This window comes from Triturus cristatus, chromosome 12 (genome assembly GCF_964204655.1).
Source record: "Triturus cristatus chromosome 12, aTriCri1.1, whole genome shotgun sequence".
Classification (NCBI taxonomy): domain Eukaryota; kingdom Metazoa; phylum Chordata; class Amphibia; order Caudata; family Salamandridae; genus Triturus; species Triturus cristatus.
The window spans coordinates 631,196,108-631,211,890 of NC_140595.1; positions in this window are offsets into that span (position 1 = coordinate 631,196,108).

Sequence of the window (15,783 nt, forward strand, 5' to 3'; positions counted from 1 at the left end):
ACCATATCTGACTAAAAGCACTTGTACCCAACTATTTACTACAGAATAAATTTTCTTTGCGGGGTGTAACACCCCAAACACCCACCTTGAAACTACGCGCCTCGGGTACAAGTTCCATTACACTCACAAATTGAACCCACCTTCACACATTGCTCAGACCTCCTCTGAGACACTGGGACCTTCAGAGACCAGGGGCCTCATGTAGGTAGCATACCAGTTACCACTTCTAAAATACCGAACGATACCGAATCGGTATTTTAGAAGTGGTAACTCGTATGTAGGTAATGAGTCGGTATTTTTTACCGATTCGTTACTATTCGGTAATTACCGAATCGGTATTTACCGATTCGGTAATGAGGCATACCTTCCCATTGATGGGAAGGTATGCCACATTACCGAATCGGTAAACACCGTTTCGGTAATGGGGGGAACACTTGCATGGGTGGCAGGGTGTCACATTGACACCCTGCTGCACCCCTGATTCGGCCATGTGTGCACATGTGGCACACATACATGCCCTAAGGGCATGTATGTATGCCACATTGCACACTGCTACGCGCGTAGAAATGCATAAATACATACTTTAATTATTTACCACCAACTAAAAGTTGGTGGTAAATACCGACTCTAAAACACACCCACACACTCCCCCTACATCTCGATTTTGGTGTCGGAATTTACCGAATCGGTAAAATTACCGATTCGGAAGAGTTACCGATTCGGTAACATTACCGATTCGGTATTATTACCGATTCGGTAATTTTAACGATTCGGTAATTTCCGACACCAAAAATTGTCCCCCTACATACCATTAGCCAAAATACCGGTCGGTAACGGTAAAATTACCGAAAATCGGCCGTTACCGACCGGTATTTGGCTACCTACATGAGGCCCTAGATCTTTGTTTTGATCCCTAAGACCACCCAAACAGCGGTGCGACTTAAGCTTAAGGGGCAATGCATACAACTCGAGGTGTATCTCAGGAGGCGAACACAGCCTAGAAATTAAGCAGTTTTGGGAGACACACAGCCACGGCTCCTCCATTAGGGCAGAGGAGTGTTGCTCCACTGATAAGATCGCAGCAAAGGTGTAAAATAAAATGGTAATAAAAGGAATTTATTATCATTTTATTTTTCCTGCTCCCAACCCGAGCCAAGCATCAGAGTGTGGCAGGGCCATTACTGCTGACTGCCAGCAGGGGAGGAGTGGTGCCCACTCCAGTTTAAATCGCGCATATCACTTTGGTTGGCAGTCTTGCGACGGCCAACGTGACATGCGCACTTTAAACCTCTGCAACCCAAGCTGTCTTTGACGGCTGGGAGGAGAGCAGGCCCAGGTACCCAGTGCCTGAGGACGCATCACACCAACCAATCTTGGTGCTTCTCTCATGCTGCTTAACATTATTAACAGCATGAGAGCATCGCCTGGATTTGTTAGAGGAGTAGGCTCTGAAACCACATGCTCCGATGGACTGGAATAACACCGAGGACCGGAGCAGGCAAGCCATTGTATAAGTACACGTTTAATTTTATGACCCACTGACAGGCACTGTGAGAAACTCGCACGGCCTCCAGCCTCAACTCCAGAGGTCTCAGTCGTGGCCCATTATAAACACTGTTTATAATAAGCCATGATTGAAAACTTTGATGGTTTCTCACAGTGCCTGTCAGTGGGTCATAAAATAAAAAATTAAATGTGTACTTATCCACTGGCTCGCCTCCTCCGGTCAAAATTACTGATTTGTTTGCTTACCACTTATGCTTGTCACCAGCCGCCACTGGAGACACATCTTTAGTAAATCAACATGCTACAATGCTGTAAATCCTTCCATGATTTATTAAGGTTTGAGGAATATCTGGCTCAGTCTGAACCATGCACCACAGGCAAAGTCTCATCAAATAAAGACTAGTGGCCCTCTGAACAAAGGTTTTCAGATCTTTAGTGATACTAAAGTGCCTACAAAATCGTGTCATCTCTGCCCATAACATCCACAGAGCCTGAGTCTCAGGGTCCGGATCTGTAATTCTTGTTCATGTACATGTACTTTCTTAACACCAAGGCACACTTACACTGAGCAAAATCTACCACGTATCTGACTTTCTGTAGTAGCAGAAATGGGTAGAAAAATGGGTGGTCTTATGGGTTGTCAGAACGGATGCCCATGTCAGGAACACCTGTAAAGTCAAATTTTGGGGGATATTCACACATATTCTCAATGCTTTCTCCCACACTAAATTTAGGTGCTAGTTTAATAATAAAAAAGTTGTAAAAACTTGACTTGTGTGGTGCTAAAATGCCATAAAACCCCCATTTTCTAGGAGGTTCAGAGTAAAGTGGCAACATTGTGCCAGCATACGTCAAGCAATCTGCTGTAGTATGACTAGGAGTAAAAGGAGCATGCCTGGAACTCTATGCATGATTGTATACATAGGTCATAGATGCATAGATTTACTCATATTTGTAACAGGGCCCTGAGAGACCACACATTGCAAAAAGAGACTGGCCGGTATTAAAATACACCACAACCCAGACACCCAAGGACCAGAAGCTACCAACACAGCATCATTAAAAGTAAACTCTGAGAGAAACTGAGTTCTACAATTACACCCAGAGATTAACTCATAACACTTATTTGCACAGACAGGTTCTGCACACCAGATGAATAATTGTTAAAAACAGAAAGCTGTACAACTCTTCCACAACACAGGGCAAATGACGAAAACAGCACAAAGTGCAACTTTGCTTGTCACCGCAAAGACAAAACATACTTACTTGAAATTTTTCCCAGGAACCAGCCTGGAATAGAATGACAAAACTATCCACATGCCTCACTTTATGAACTCAGTCAGTGTATTCACATTGAAAATATTTGTCACGCCATGCCAATGCAGCATTTTTGCACTGTATTATTCATTTTTATTTATTTATAGTGTAGCTCTTCACATGCACATATAGGTATGGGCGATTCATGCATTGCGCCGATAAATGCTGCAGACGGGGAAGGAGGCCGAGCACATGTGCATGACTTCCTTCCCCTCTTCCTCCTACTGGCTTCTTTGAATGCTGGCCTCTGCTGGCTGCTGCTCTATCCCTGAGGCCGGATGCATGGTCCTCTTGAGCTTCTCCACCTTCCTCGATTATTTGAAGCTCAGAGGCAGATGGCTTGAGGTTGCCGGACACCCCTAACTCATTTGGCTCTTTTCTGTTAAGTATTAAGTACCACATATGTCCTGATAGGAGGGAGGATTAGTAAAACTGTAAAGCCAAGATAGATCCAAGATGTCGAAGTGAGGAGAAACTATTGGGAATGGCGTTCCACAACTTTTAAGATTGTCCAGTAGGCGTTCCTACACTTTTACCTAAACAAACAGCTAGCTGCTCAAAAACAGTTAAACTTGGTCCTGACATCCCCCACTCTAAAATTGGAGCAGGGTGGTCACCAGCGGTTGAGCAGACAGAAGGAGGTTGATGATACAATAGAAACAAGGTATACCATTTTACCTCCCCCTGGTATGATTTGGAAATTGAGTAGTAAAGCCAAAGGCTGCTGGGAAAAGACAGCAGAAAAGTGAACAGGCTCTGCATCTATCTTTAGTCTGTATGTCCCAATAATTACGTACAAGATGGACTTTCAGCCATGTCTCTAACCACGCTCCTTTGCTCCCTCAACCCTACTGCACCCAGATCACAGTTCCTACACTTTTTTGTTTTACCATTCGGCCATGGGGTAGGGTGTTTGTATCAATATCAGTCCATAAAAATGCAAACTGATGCAGAGAGCCTACCTTTACACACTGGTTGCTAAAACTTTAAATTGCAAAACCAGCTTACTGCTTTAGCTGCTCAAGATTAAAATTGTGCGAAATAATAAACAGACTCGCTCAGCCTCCCACCTGTTAAATTAGTTTCGGCTTACCAGTATGTCGCTTAGGATCATGGGAACGAGCTCTACTGCTCAGAGCCCCTCTAAAGCAATCCAACCAATTATCCATTGCTTTTATACTCAGTGCTGCTGTGGTGAGGGTTAACAGACTTTTAAATTGAATTAAAATGCATCATGTTGCAACCAGCCAAGGCACATAAAGGTCTGGCATGGAGAACTTTCACTATTAAGGGGGTGTGAGATAGTAGCCGGATCAAGGCGAAGGTGGAATGCTTTTTGTAAATCAACGCATTGCATATGGACTGGGGCACAAAGTTTGCCCAGTTTTTTCACTCACACAGAAGAGGAATTTAACAAGTGATGGTTCATGAAGGTTCATTCACACTCGGGACACTCTTACAGCACAGACAACCCTACACGCCTGCTCATCCTAACTGCTGGGTCCCATGGATGTTTATTCACCAAAATGCCAGGGGCAGCGGAAGTGATGTTAGACACCCTTTGATCTTAATGACATCACAGAAAGTGGCCTCATATGACTCACCAGCCTGAGTCTTTCGAGGAAGCAAGGTCACTTGACCTTAACCTTAACCTTGATGATGTCATGATAATTGGCATTGCTGAAGTTTGGTAATAACTGCATGATACCACCTATATTAGGGTACAGGCATGAGTTTTGCACATGATTGGGTGTAATACTTGCCCTGAATTGCAGCAAACAAGTGAAGTGCGTGAGCCAGACCAATTTTAAGGGGTGCTTGGAGGCAGGGGTTCTATCCCTCAAAACATTTAGAAAAAAAGAACACCAGATAGTCCATTTTCAACATACTTCTCACACTCATTTGCTAAAAATCCATAGGCTCTAAAAGAGCACTCAATAAATATTCAAGTAACTTCATGGTGTTCCCAAGCCAATGAAACCCGACACTCCCCAGGACTTGACCCTTTTTTTCATAATGTATTATGGGTACCCTCATATATCGAAAATTGCCTCCATCTTACCAGGTCCAGCATTTCGTCTTAGGTACCTCCTGCAAAATGTCATGGGTGTCACCTTAGGCCAAAAATTATGTACAATCAGTCTGTGACATAATTTTGCATTAAATGCTGCCAATAAACCATGAGTGACCCTTATGTCAAAAATGCCTCTAGTATAAAAGGGCTAGAATTGTGTCATGGTTGCCCCTCCCATATGCCATGGTTGTCCTCCTTCATGATAAGATTTTTCTCCAATCTGCTACTCTCATTTTTTGTGATGGGAGTCCCATGTGCAAAGAACATCCTCAAGTACACCAGCATTTTTTCAATGGAAGTTCCATATGCCAAGAATTATCTATAGCATGCCAATACTAGATTTTTACCATGGGTGCCCTTATGCCAAAAAGTAGCTCCAATAAGGCAATGCAAATAATGTTGCCACAAGTGTCTCTCATACTAGGAATTGACTCCAGTGTGCCAATTACAGTATTTTTGCTATTTGTACCTCTAGAAACCAAGAACCACCTTCAGTATGCTATGGCTGATGGCAGACTTGCAAGCACAACACCACATTCTTACTCACGTTAACTTACATTTACTCACTAACACTCATTCTAACTTTCTCGCTCATTGATTCAAATTCAGTTACATTCATTCATTCTCAATTCCTCTCATGCACTTCTCCTCACTCACCAATTTTCACTCAGTCACACTCACTCATTCTTACTCTGACACTTTCTCATTCACACTCACTTTCTAATTCTCACTCACTCACTTATTCTTACTTTGACTCATTCATTCATACTCACATTCATTTGTGCTCTCAATCATACTTTCTCACTCAATAACACACACTTGAACTCGCTCCTACTCTCGTATTCTCCACAATCCTCACTCTGACTCACTTATTCTCACTCAGTTACACTTGCTCACTGTCACCCTCACTCATTCTCAGCTACATTCTTAAACTTTCTCACACTTATTCTTACTCATTCATTCTCATTCACACACTCAGTCACTCTAACCCACAGACCCATCTCCCTGCTCCACTTCCCAGCCAAGGTCATTGAGAAGGCCAACTTTCCGAGTTTGTTGAAGCGAACCACATCCTGGACCTTTCCCAATCCGGCTTCCGAAGCACCCACAGCACCAAGACAGCCATCCTCGCTGGCAGACGACGTCTACACCCTCCTCGACTGAGGCAAAACTGCAGCTCTCATCCTCCTGGACCTCTCGGCCACCTTTGACACAGTCTCCCCCCTGCACCCTATGCACAAAACTCCACAACGCCAGCATCCGCGGCAAAACCCTTGAATGGATCCGCTCCTTCCTCACCGGTCGAATACAGAGAGTCAGACTATACCTATGTTCCACTCTGAACCCACAGAGATCAGCTGCGGAGTGCCTCAGGACTCCTCCCTCTACCCTCTTCAACATCTTTATGACCCCGCTCGCAGCCATCGAACCATGGCCTCAACATCGTCTCCTACGCTGACGATGCCCAGCTGATCCTCTCCCTCACCAACTAACCCACAGTTAAAGAACAACTTCCACAACGGGATGAAGGCTGTTGCTGCCTGTATGAAGACACTATTACAAAAGTAAACTCCCTTTGGGTTTCTTTTAAAGCATACACATCCACACTTCTTTCATGCCTGATCAGTCAAATCACCAAAAGTTGAATAGAAACCAAAACATTACCATAAAATATATTTTTATTTGATCAAATCCTATTTTAAAATATTTTTTTTCTTTTTCAAAGAATACATATCACAACATTATAATTTTTTTTTAAAACACATCTATCGTCATATATGCCATATAATAAAACACAATTCATATAAAAAACATGGGCGAATCTCACTGACAGTAAAGTATCCTAGACCAAATGGGTCTGAAGTCACACACCAAGTAGAAGAACAAATATTATAATCACTGGTTCAACACTTTAAACAATTCTTTTATTCCTGCGGAACCAGTGTAGCTTGGGTGACTTCTAAAAACAAAGCGATGTGCTTCAGTGGTGTAATCTGGTAAACCACCTTCTTCAGGCTTACAAATCTATTATGGTGTCTCCCAACACAGTCATCCACTATAATAAATGGGATGTCGGGGTAATCTCAGTTCTCCCCAATGGAGTCTTCTCTCACGTAAGTCTCCAAATGTCAGTACGGATTAAATCCGGCTCCCTTTTACATGTGTTCTTCTGTGTGCTGAAAACTGATTAAAACCATCTATCCACAGGGATGAAAACAAATCTTCCCTACCATTCTTTTATTAAAAGTTCCTTTTCATAAGGCCACTGGAGCCGTGGGCCAAAAACCATCCATTTCCTGTTATCCAAAAGGCTTTCCAGTCACTGGTCCCTCATTAGTTGATTGGAAGTAAAGGACTGAGCGAAGCCGGCAATATCGGGATTAAAGAATCTCCTTGCAGGCTCCTTACGGGCTCCAGAATCACTTAAGGTGCATACCTTATGAAGGACAGCTGCGACAAGCTCATCCTATGCTCCACCCCCTCCTCCTGGGACGACTCATGGTGGGCCGCAGATCTTTGACCCCCCTCACACCCAGGGACCAAGCAAAAAACCTTGGAATCATCCTGGACTCCATGCTCACAATGAACCGCCAGATCAATGCTGTCATCATCTTGCTTCCACCCGCTATGTCTGCTCCGAAAGATCTTCAAGTGGATCCCCACCGAGTCCAGAAAGACAGTCACCAACATACTCATCAGCAGCAAACTCGATTACAGCAACGCACTCTACACCGGAATCGCCCAGAAACTCCTCAAGAAACTGCAGAACATTCAGAACGCCTCCGCCAGACTCCTCCTCAATATCTCCCGCTGCAGCCACATCACCAGCCAGCTGAGAGACCTCCCCTACCTCCCAATCAACAAAAGAATCAACTTCAAATTCCTCACACACACCTACAAAGCCTTACACGACGCGGTACCTGCGTACCTTAACCACCGCCTCTCATTCAACACACCCACCAGAGACTTCCGGTCTACCCATCTTGCCTTGGCCACCGTCTCACGTATACGCAAGACCACAGCTGGAGGAAGGTCCTTCTCCTACCTCGCATCAAAGACCTTGAACACCCTGCCTCTCCATCTCAGGCATTCACCGTCACTGCCCCAATTTAGGAAGGACCTCAAGACCTGGCTCTTCGACTGAACCACAGTGCCTTGGACGTATCAGCAGCACCATCCCCTCCCCGAACTCCTTGAGACCCTTACAGGAGAGTAGTCGCACTTTACAAGTCACCTGATTGATTGATTGATTCATTCATTCATTCTCACTATCTCTGGCTCACTCATACTTACTTACTGACATCAAATCTCATTAATTCTCACTCACAACCGGTCACTGACTCTCACTCACTTTCACTCAAAAACTCATGCTCACACAGACACAAAAGCTCACATATACGCACACTCTCTCTCACACAAACACACACAACCCCTCTCAAGTATGCGCATAACATACATTAAAGGCATTTTTATACTTACTTCAGCTGCTAGCGAAGGTCTCATTCTAGGTCCCGGTGTTCAATTTTTTTAACACTGAGTGAACAAAATATGATTCATTATTAATATAAAAAATGAGCAGAAAAACAGGAGGTTAGAGTCCCAGACACCTAGTATTGCAAGCTGCCCTGTATTTGTGGCATTGATTTTGCCACCTCCGAGGCCAGGGGTCGCAAAGGAAGTGCCAGAGGTTGCACCTGTTACAGTTGCCGACCCCTAAATAATGTCCATGATGGGTCCCTGAAAGATCCCTAGGACAGACCTAACCCTTGCGCCTGCCTTTCCCATCCCACGATCAGGCAGGAAGTTTGGACAAAACTTACCCAAATTTGACTCTGTTGTTTAACCCCATTCAGGGAACTGCCAGATCCCTTGACCCAAGGGGGAGAGGGATTTTTATTAGTGCCTTGTGAGGTTCAGGAAGTTTACTCCACCCTTCTTCCCCTCCTCTTTTATGTGGGTCTGTCTCACCAGCCTCCTCTTTTATGTGGGTGTGTCTCACCAGCCTTATTTTACTATATATATATATATATATAAATATATATATATATTCACTGAAAAAACCATAGGTTTCACACTTGTTATAGTTGGCTGGACATTTCACTCGTAAAAAACCATTGAAATTCCCCTGTTATAGTTAGTTCAGATAACTATAACTCGCGCGACCGCAATTTACTGCTGATGACGTCACATATGACATCACTCATGACATGGTCAGTGACATCACTCATGACATCACTCATGACATCATCCTTGTGATAGAGTGGCGGTCGCGCGAGTTATAGTTATCTGAACTAACTATAACGGGGGAATTTCAATGGTTTTTTACGAGTGAAATGTCCAGCTAACTATAACATGTGTGAAACCTATGGTTTTTTAAGTGAATTTGCAAGGTTCTTTAAATGCGAATTCCTAACTATAACGTGTGTGAAACCTATGGTTTTTTAAGTGAATTTGTAAGGTTTTTTAAATGCTAATTTAAGTATGTATTATTATATTTTTTATATATTTATTTTACAATAAACTACCTATGTATATAGTTATAGATTGACTGTATCCTGCAATATGGAATGGCTCAGCTCTTTTTTTTTGAATTTGGATAAAGTTGAACAGCATAGTTAATATCTTCCATAAACTTATAAACATTTTTTTTTTTAGGTTTTTTTGCGGTGCGCGCACCGGCTCCGTGTGCGCATGCATGCGTGCTCCGTGTGCGCATGCGTGCGTGCTCCGTGTGCGCATGCGTGCGTGCTCCGTGTGCGCATGCGTGCGTGCTCCGTGTGCGCATGCGTGCGTGCTCCGTGCGCCGTGTGTGCTCCGTGTGCGCATGCGTGCGTGCTCCGTGCGTGCTCCGTGCGCGCACGGTACGAGCACAGTGCGCGCACGGCAAGTCATGTGATTACGAAACAACACTTTTCATTGGTTCCTGAGTCTATGGTAACGATCTCTAGGAAGGAACTGAAAAGGTTATGTATTATGTACCTAGAGAAGTTAAGAGAACGAACGGAACTGACAAAGAAAACTGTGATGTCCCATCAATTGATTTTAATATCGCAGGATATCCAACCATATTTAACCCTGCGGTTGACGGAACATGAAAAGTTCCTGTTGATACGTTTTAGACTTGGGTTTCTTTTTAGGTCTGTGAGTTTTCCTGTAAAGAACGACTGGTCAGCTGGAATTATTAAATGCCCCTGTGATAACATTTCCTCCCAATCGGACATTCATATTTTATTCTTTTGTAAATATTATGATATACCTAGGGAAAGGTGGATTAAGCCAATCATAAAATGTATGAATTTGAGACAATGCCGACCTGCCTTTTTGATTATACGAAAACTTGAGGATATATTTACGGTCGCCTCGGTTTCTGTATTTCTAAGAAATGTTTTCCATTTAAGAAAATCAATACTGTTTTAAATGTATTTTAGAGCCCATGTGCCTTTTAACACTTTTTTTATCTTTATCATTATTGATTTGAAACTATCTGTAGTAAATGTGATATAATATGTCTTTTTTATGTACTTTTATGGTTATCATTGTTTTATAACCGAATAAAGTCTTATTGATTGATTGATCATAGTAGTTTCAGTTCCAGAATCTTCAAACACCACAGCCACTCCCCTCATTATTTCTTCTTATTTCCTGGGAGAAGGAGATGAACAGCTTTTCCACTACGTGAGAATGGCAGAACAGCAAACTTCTACAGAGAGTGAAGAGGAGACCTTTGTGCCACCAAGCCAGAAGAAACAAAAGGACTCATTCATATGGAAGTTCTTTACTTTTCCAGAGGGGCAGAAGAAGGTAAATGCCCCAAAAGTCACTTGCACTGTTTGTGGAGTTGTCCTATCTAGAGGAGATCCAAAAAAAAATACTCCTTTAGTATTTATTCTATGATGAGGCATTTCCAAAAAGTGCATCCTGTGGCTTATGCCCATGAATCTACAAGAGCCACAAGAAACAACCCTCCAGGGACTCAGCCGAGCACATCATCTGCGGCCGCAGATTCACCTGCTTCAAGACCTCTGGATATTCACCCTCTGTTCCAGAAGGTTCATAGACGGTGCAATGTGTGCAATGTTGTTCTCTGTTATGGTGAGAGCAGCATCAACTTAATAGAGAACAAAATACAGCAGCACACATGCTCCACCCCATAATTTTTCCCATTTTTTTTTTTGTTCCTGTTGAACAGTTTTTCATTCCCTGTTTTTTTTTGCTGCTCTAAAAAAATCACAAAAAATGCAAAATTCTTTAAAAAAAAATAAAAAATACAAGACAAAAAAGACAAAAAAACAGTTCTTTTCAGAACTCACCAACATCTAAACACTTAAACTTGATTTTTAATTCTATATTTGTTATGATTTTTTTGCCGCCGTGCGTGCACCCCGCGAATTTTTGAAAAAAAAATAAAATGTTTTTTCACCCTTCGGGGTCCTTCAGGGACCCCCTGACAAAGGCTAGGGGGTCAGGAACTCTCTACCCTGCCCCCTTTTCACGTTCTCCACCTTTGTTTTTCACTGCCACACACAAAATGGCGTCCGACACTTCCTGATTTAGACCGATTCGAATGTTGACTGACATCTAACCACCAATCAGAATTATGCTCGCGCACGGTGCGCGCCTATAGATATTTATGTACTTTTAACTGCAATTTTCTCAGAAACTACTGAACAGATTGACACCACAAATGCAAAAGGCACATCCCTGACCTGAGGACTACCTCTTTGCCAAATTTCAAGTAATTCTGTTCAGCCGTTCGGGGTGTACCTTCGACTAAAGGTCCTATGGGAAAATGCATGGGGAAAACGCGTTTTGGGACCCCCTTTTTTCTCAGCCCCCGCTTGACGAATCACCCCGAGACTTTCAGGGTAGGAGCTGAGCGGAGCGCCCCATTAGTTTTGAAAATTTCACGAAGATTCGTCAACCGACGCCAAAGTTATTCAAAATAGAATTTTCAGATTTCCTACTGGCGACCGCCGGTAGATAATATATAGATATATATACATACATATATAGAAACACACACATTACCTACTGGCGATAGCCAGTAGGTAGTTATAGTTAGGACCACGTTTCCATAGGAAAACCTCAACATTCTATTTTGAATAACTTTGGCGCCGGTCGACGAATCCTCGCGAATTTCTCAAAATAGGTGGGGCGCTACGCTCCGCTCCTACCCTGAAAGTCTCGGGGGGATTCGTCAAGCGGGGGCTGAGATAAAAGGGGGGTCCCAAAACGCGTTTTTCCCATGCATTTTTCCATAGGACCTTTAGAACGAGCTACAGCCCGAATGGCTGAACAGAATTACTCAAAATTTGGCAGAGAGGTAGTCCCTAGGTCAAGGAAGTGCCTTTTGTAGGTTTGGTGTAAATCTGTTCAGTAGATTCTGAGAAAATAGCCTTTAAATCAATATATATATCTGAGCCAGCTTACGGTACGCTTACCGTACGCTTACGGTAAGCGTACGGTGGCGTGCGCGAGCGCGATTCTGATTGGCTCTTAGATCTTAGTAAACATTCGAATCGGCCGAAACCAGGAAGCGGCGGCCGCCATTTTGTCTCTCGCACTGAGAGAGATTTTTAAAATCGGAAGCCCAAAAACATGTAAAGGGGCTGTTTTGACAACTCCCTCCCACATAGTCATGTGGAGGGAGTCCCCAAACATCCCCCAAGTGCAAAAACGGTTTTATTTTTTTTTCGGCAATTTCGCGGGGTACGCTTACCGTACGCTTACGGTAAGCGTACGGTAAAAAAATAAAAATAAAAAAAACACTATCCACACTTACCCCACCCCCTGTGCTTTTGGTGGCCGAAGGCCACCAAATGTGCTGGGCTTATTACAATGGAAAAAAACACTATCCACACTTACCCCACCCCCTGTGCTTTTGGTGGCCGTAGGCCACCAAATGTACAGGGCTTATTATAAGGGAAAAAAAATTAGCATTTAAAAAACCGTACTAATTCACTGAAAAAACCATAGGTTTCACACACGTTATAGTTAGGAATTAGCATTTAAAAAACCTTGCAAATTCACTGAAAAAACCATAGGTTTCACACATGTTATAGTTAGTGGAAATTTTACTGATAAAAAACCAATGAAATTGCCCCGTTATAGTTAGCGCAGGCAACTATAACTCACGCGACCGCAATCCTCTGCTCATGACATATGTGTCTTTAGGAAAAAAAAATATTTGTAATATATGTATAGCTAAAAATGTATGGAAGAAGACATGGGCAAATAAGTGTCTAAATACAGTATTAGCATCAGCAGAGGATTGCGGTCGCGTGAGTTATAGTTGCCTGCGCTAACTATAACGGGGCAATTTCATTGGTTTTTTATCAGTAAAATTTCCACTAACTATAACATGTGTGAAACCTATGGTTTTTTCAGTGAATATATATATGTATATATATGCCAACAATTTTTCTCCGTTTAAAAAGAAAAAATAGGGTCGCACTCCAGCGAGTTGTAATAATCCTTGTTTTTTATTCACAAATCCACAGGTTCCGAGATGCACAAAGGAAACCAACGCGTTTCGTCAGCGTCCGCTGACTTGCTCACGGTTAATTTACAACTTTCAAATCAAGTTTTTTTAAACAAAAAGACAGGAAATTGACACACCTTTCCTGTCATGTGCGGGGTGGTTTGGAGTTCCCCGGATTTCTGGGAAATGTAGTCCCGTTCATTAACTCACATTTGTTTATATGTTCATATGGATTTGTTAACGCGAGGCTAAATGTCATAAATGAAATTAAATGCAATGCCATTAAGGATCAAAAATGAAACAAATTTCATGGTTAAACCCAAAACCAAATGTTATCAATTTCAACATTGCATCGTAAATAAAAACCCTCTAGTGGGTCGTCATTGCTGTATTGTCAATTTCAAAACCACATTGTAAATGAATATCCTCTAGTGGATCGACATTGCAATATGTCCTCCGGTGGGCCTATATCTTAAAGACAGTACTAAATTTAGAGAATCATATTCATAGTGAATTACAAGAACTTATTAGCACAATGTAACCATTTTGTTCAAATATAAAACCGTATTAAATGAAAAAAAGTCAATGTGATTTTGTGTTACTGTCTACAGATGTATGTATAGTTCTTCCGACTGGTTCAGACCAAACGATGTCATGCTTCTAAAGTTAATAATGTGTCGAGATTCCTTATGCCTCAATAATCTCTCCCGAGTTCCTCCTCGTATGTTGATTGGTACAGTTTCAATTCCGTAAAACTTTAGGGACTTCCAATTGCTGTTGTGGTGTGTCTCCATGTGCCTTGCTACCGCATTATTTTTGTCCTTGTTTTTGGTGGCCCTCGTATGTTCCAAAATTCTTTTCTTCAGCTCACAAATGGTGCTTCCCACATATTTTAAATTACAAGGACATTCAATGATGTAAACCGTGTATTGGCTTTTACACGATATTAGTTGTTTGATTTTCCAAGTTTTTTTGTTAGCCATTTTGATCTCACTTGAGGGTTTAGCAATTTGGCACACCTTACAGTTTTGACACTTAATGAAGCCATTCTTCTTTAGCCATGTTGTTTGTGTTTTGTTCGATTTAAAATGACTGTGCACCAATCTGTTTTTTAGGTTTGGAGCTCTTCTGTAAGTTATTACAGGGTGCGGTCCCATTATTTTTCCCACAGTCCCGTCCAGTTGTAGTATTTTCCAATTTTTTTGAATCACATTCACAATTTCTTTAGATTCCAGAGTGTAATCCAAGATTAATCTTATTGGTTCATCCTTGGTCTCTGGCTCTTTGGTTTGTGTCAAGCAATCTTCCCGGGTTTTCTGATTAGCTCTGTTCCAACACTGATTCACAGTGTTTTTGTTGTATTTTCTCTTGAGGAATCTGTTGATTGAGCCTGCACTTTGTTTCTTCCATTCCTCCTCCTCACTGCACAGTCTACGAAGTCGGAGAAATTCTCCATAGGGTATGCTTGACACTAGGGAGGGTTGGTGGAAGCTCGTTGCTTCAAGGGTGGCATTGGTTGCTGTACTTTTACGGAACAATGTTGATTCCAAACGGCCATTTTTCACATATATTGTGGCATCCAAAAAGTTGATCTTAGTCTTATTGGTTTCATATGTGAATTTCAAACTTTTACCCAAACTTTCGGAATATGTGGGGCGATTCTTAACTCTTTGACCGCTCGCTCTGTGGACTAGATGAGTGGGGATTCTCTCGAGCAGGCCCCTGACTTCCGTGTTATTGGTCTGTGTGCTGACAGAGAAGAAGGACCAATAAAGTGTCTCGTGCTGGCTGTTGACTGCGAGCACTACAAACTCAGGGGCAGATTTACGAGTTCTGGGGCATCTCTGCAAATCAGCAGGGATGCGCCAGAAAAGATGCGACACGCAATTCCCTACCTGCGCCACCACAAATGCGTCGCATTTACAATGCGGCGCACCATGGCGCAGGGATGGAGCGATGCGTGTTGCTTCTAGTGGCGTAAGGGCGGCGCATTGCTGGAGTCGTGTCGCAAGCGCAACACGGCTCCAGCAATGCTCAGGGGCCCCCATGCCTAACATGCTGCGTCACTCCATACGCCTGCTTCAAGCAGGCGCAGGGTTTTGACAGAGCAGGGACCTAAAAGTGACTCCGTGAAATTTTGTAGATTTCACTGCGTCACTTTTACGAGGCGTTCCTGCGACGGAAAGTTCACCCTGCGCCGGAACGCCCACATGAAACCTAACGCAGGTTTCATGATGTGGCGCAGGGCTTTACAATGTGACGCATCTCCCTAGATGCGTCACGTTGTAAATAAGGCGCAACATGGCTCATGGTTTACACCACTGCTGCGTCACAGAAGTGACGCAACGGCGGCGTAAATGTGGCGCCTGGAGCTTGTAAATCTGCCCCTTTGCTTTTGAATAAA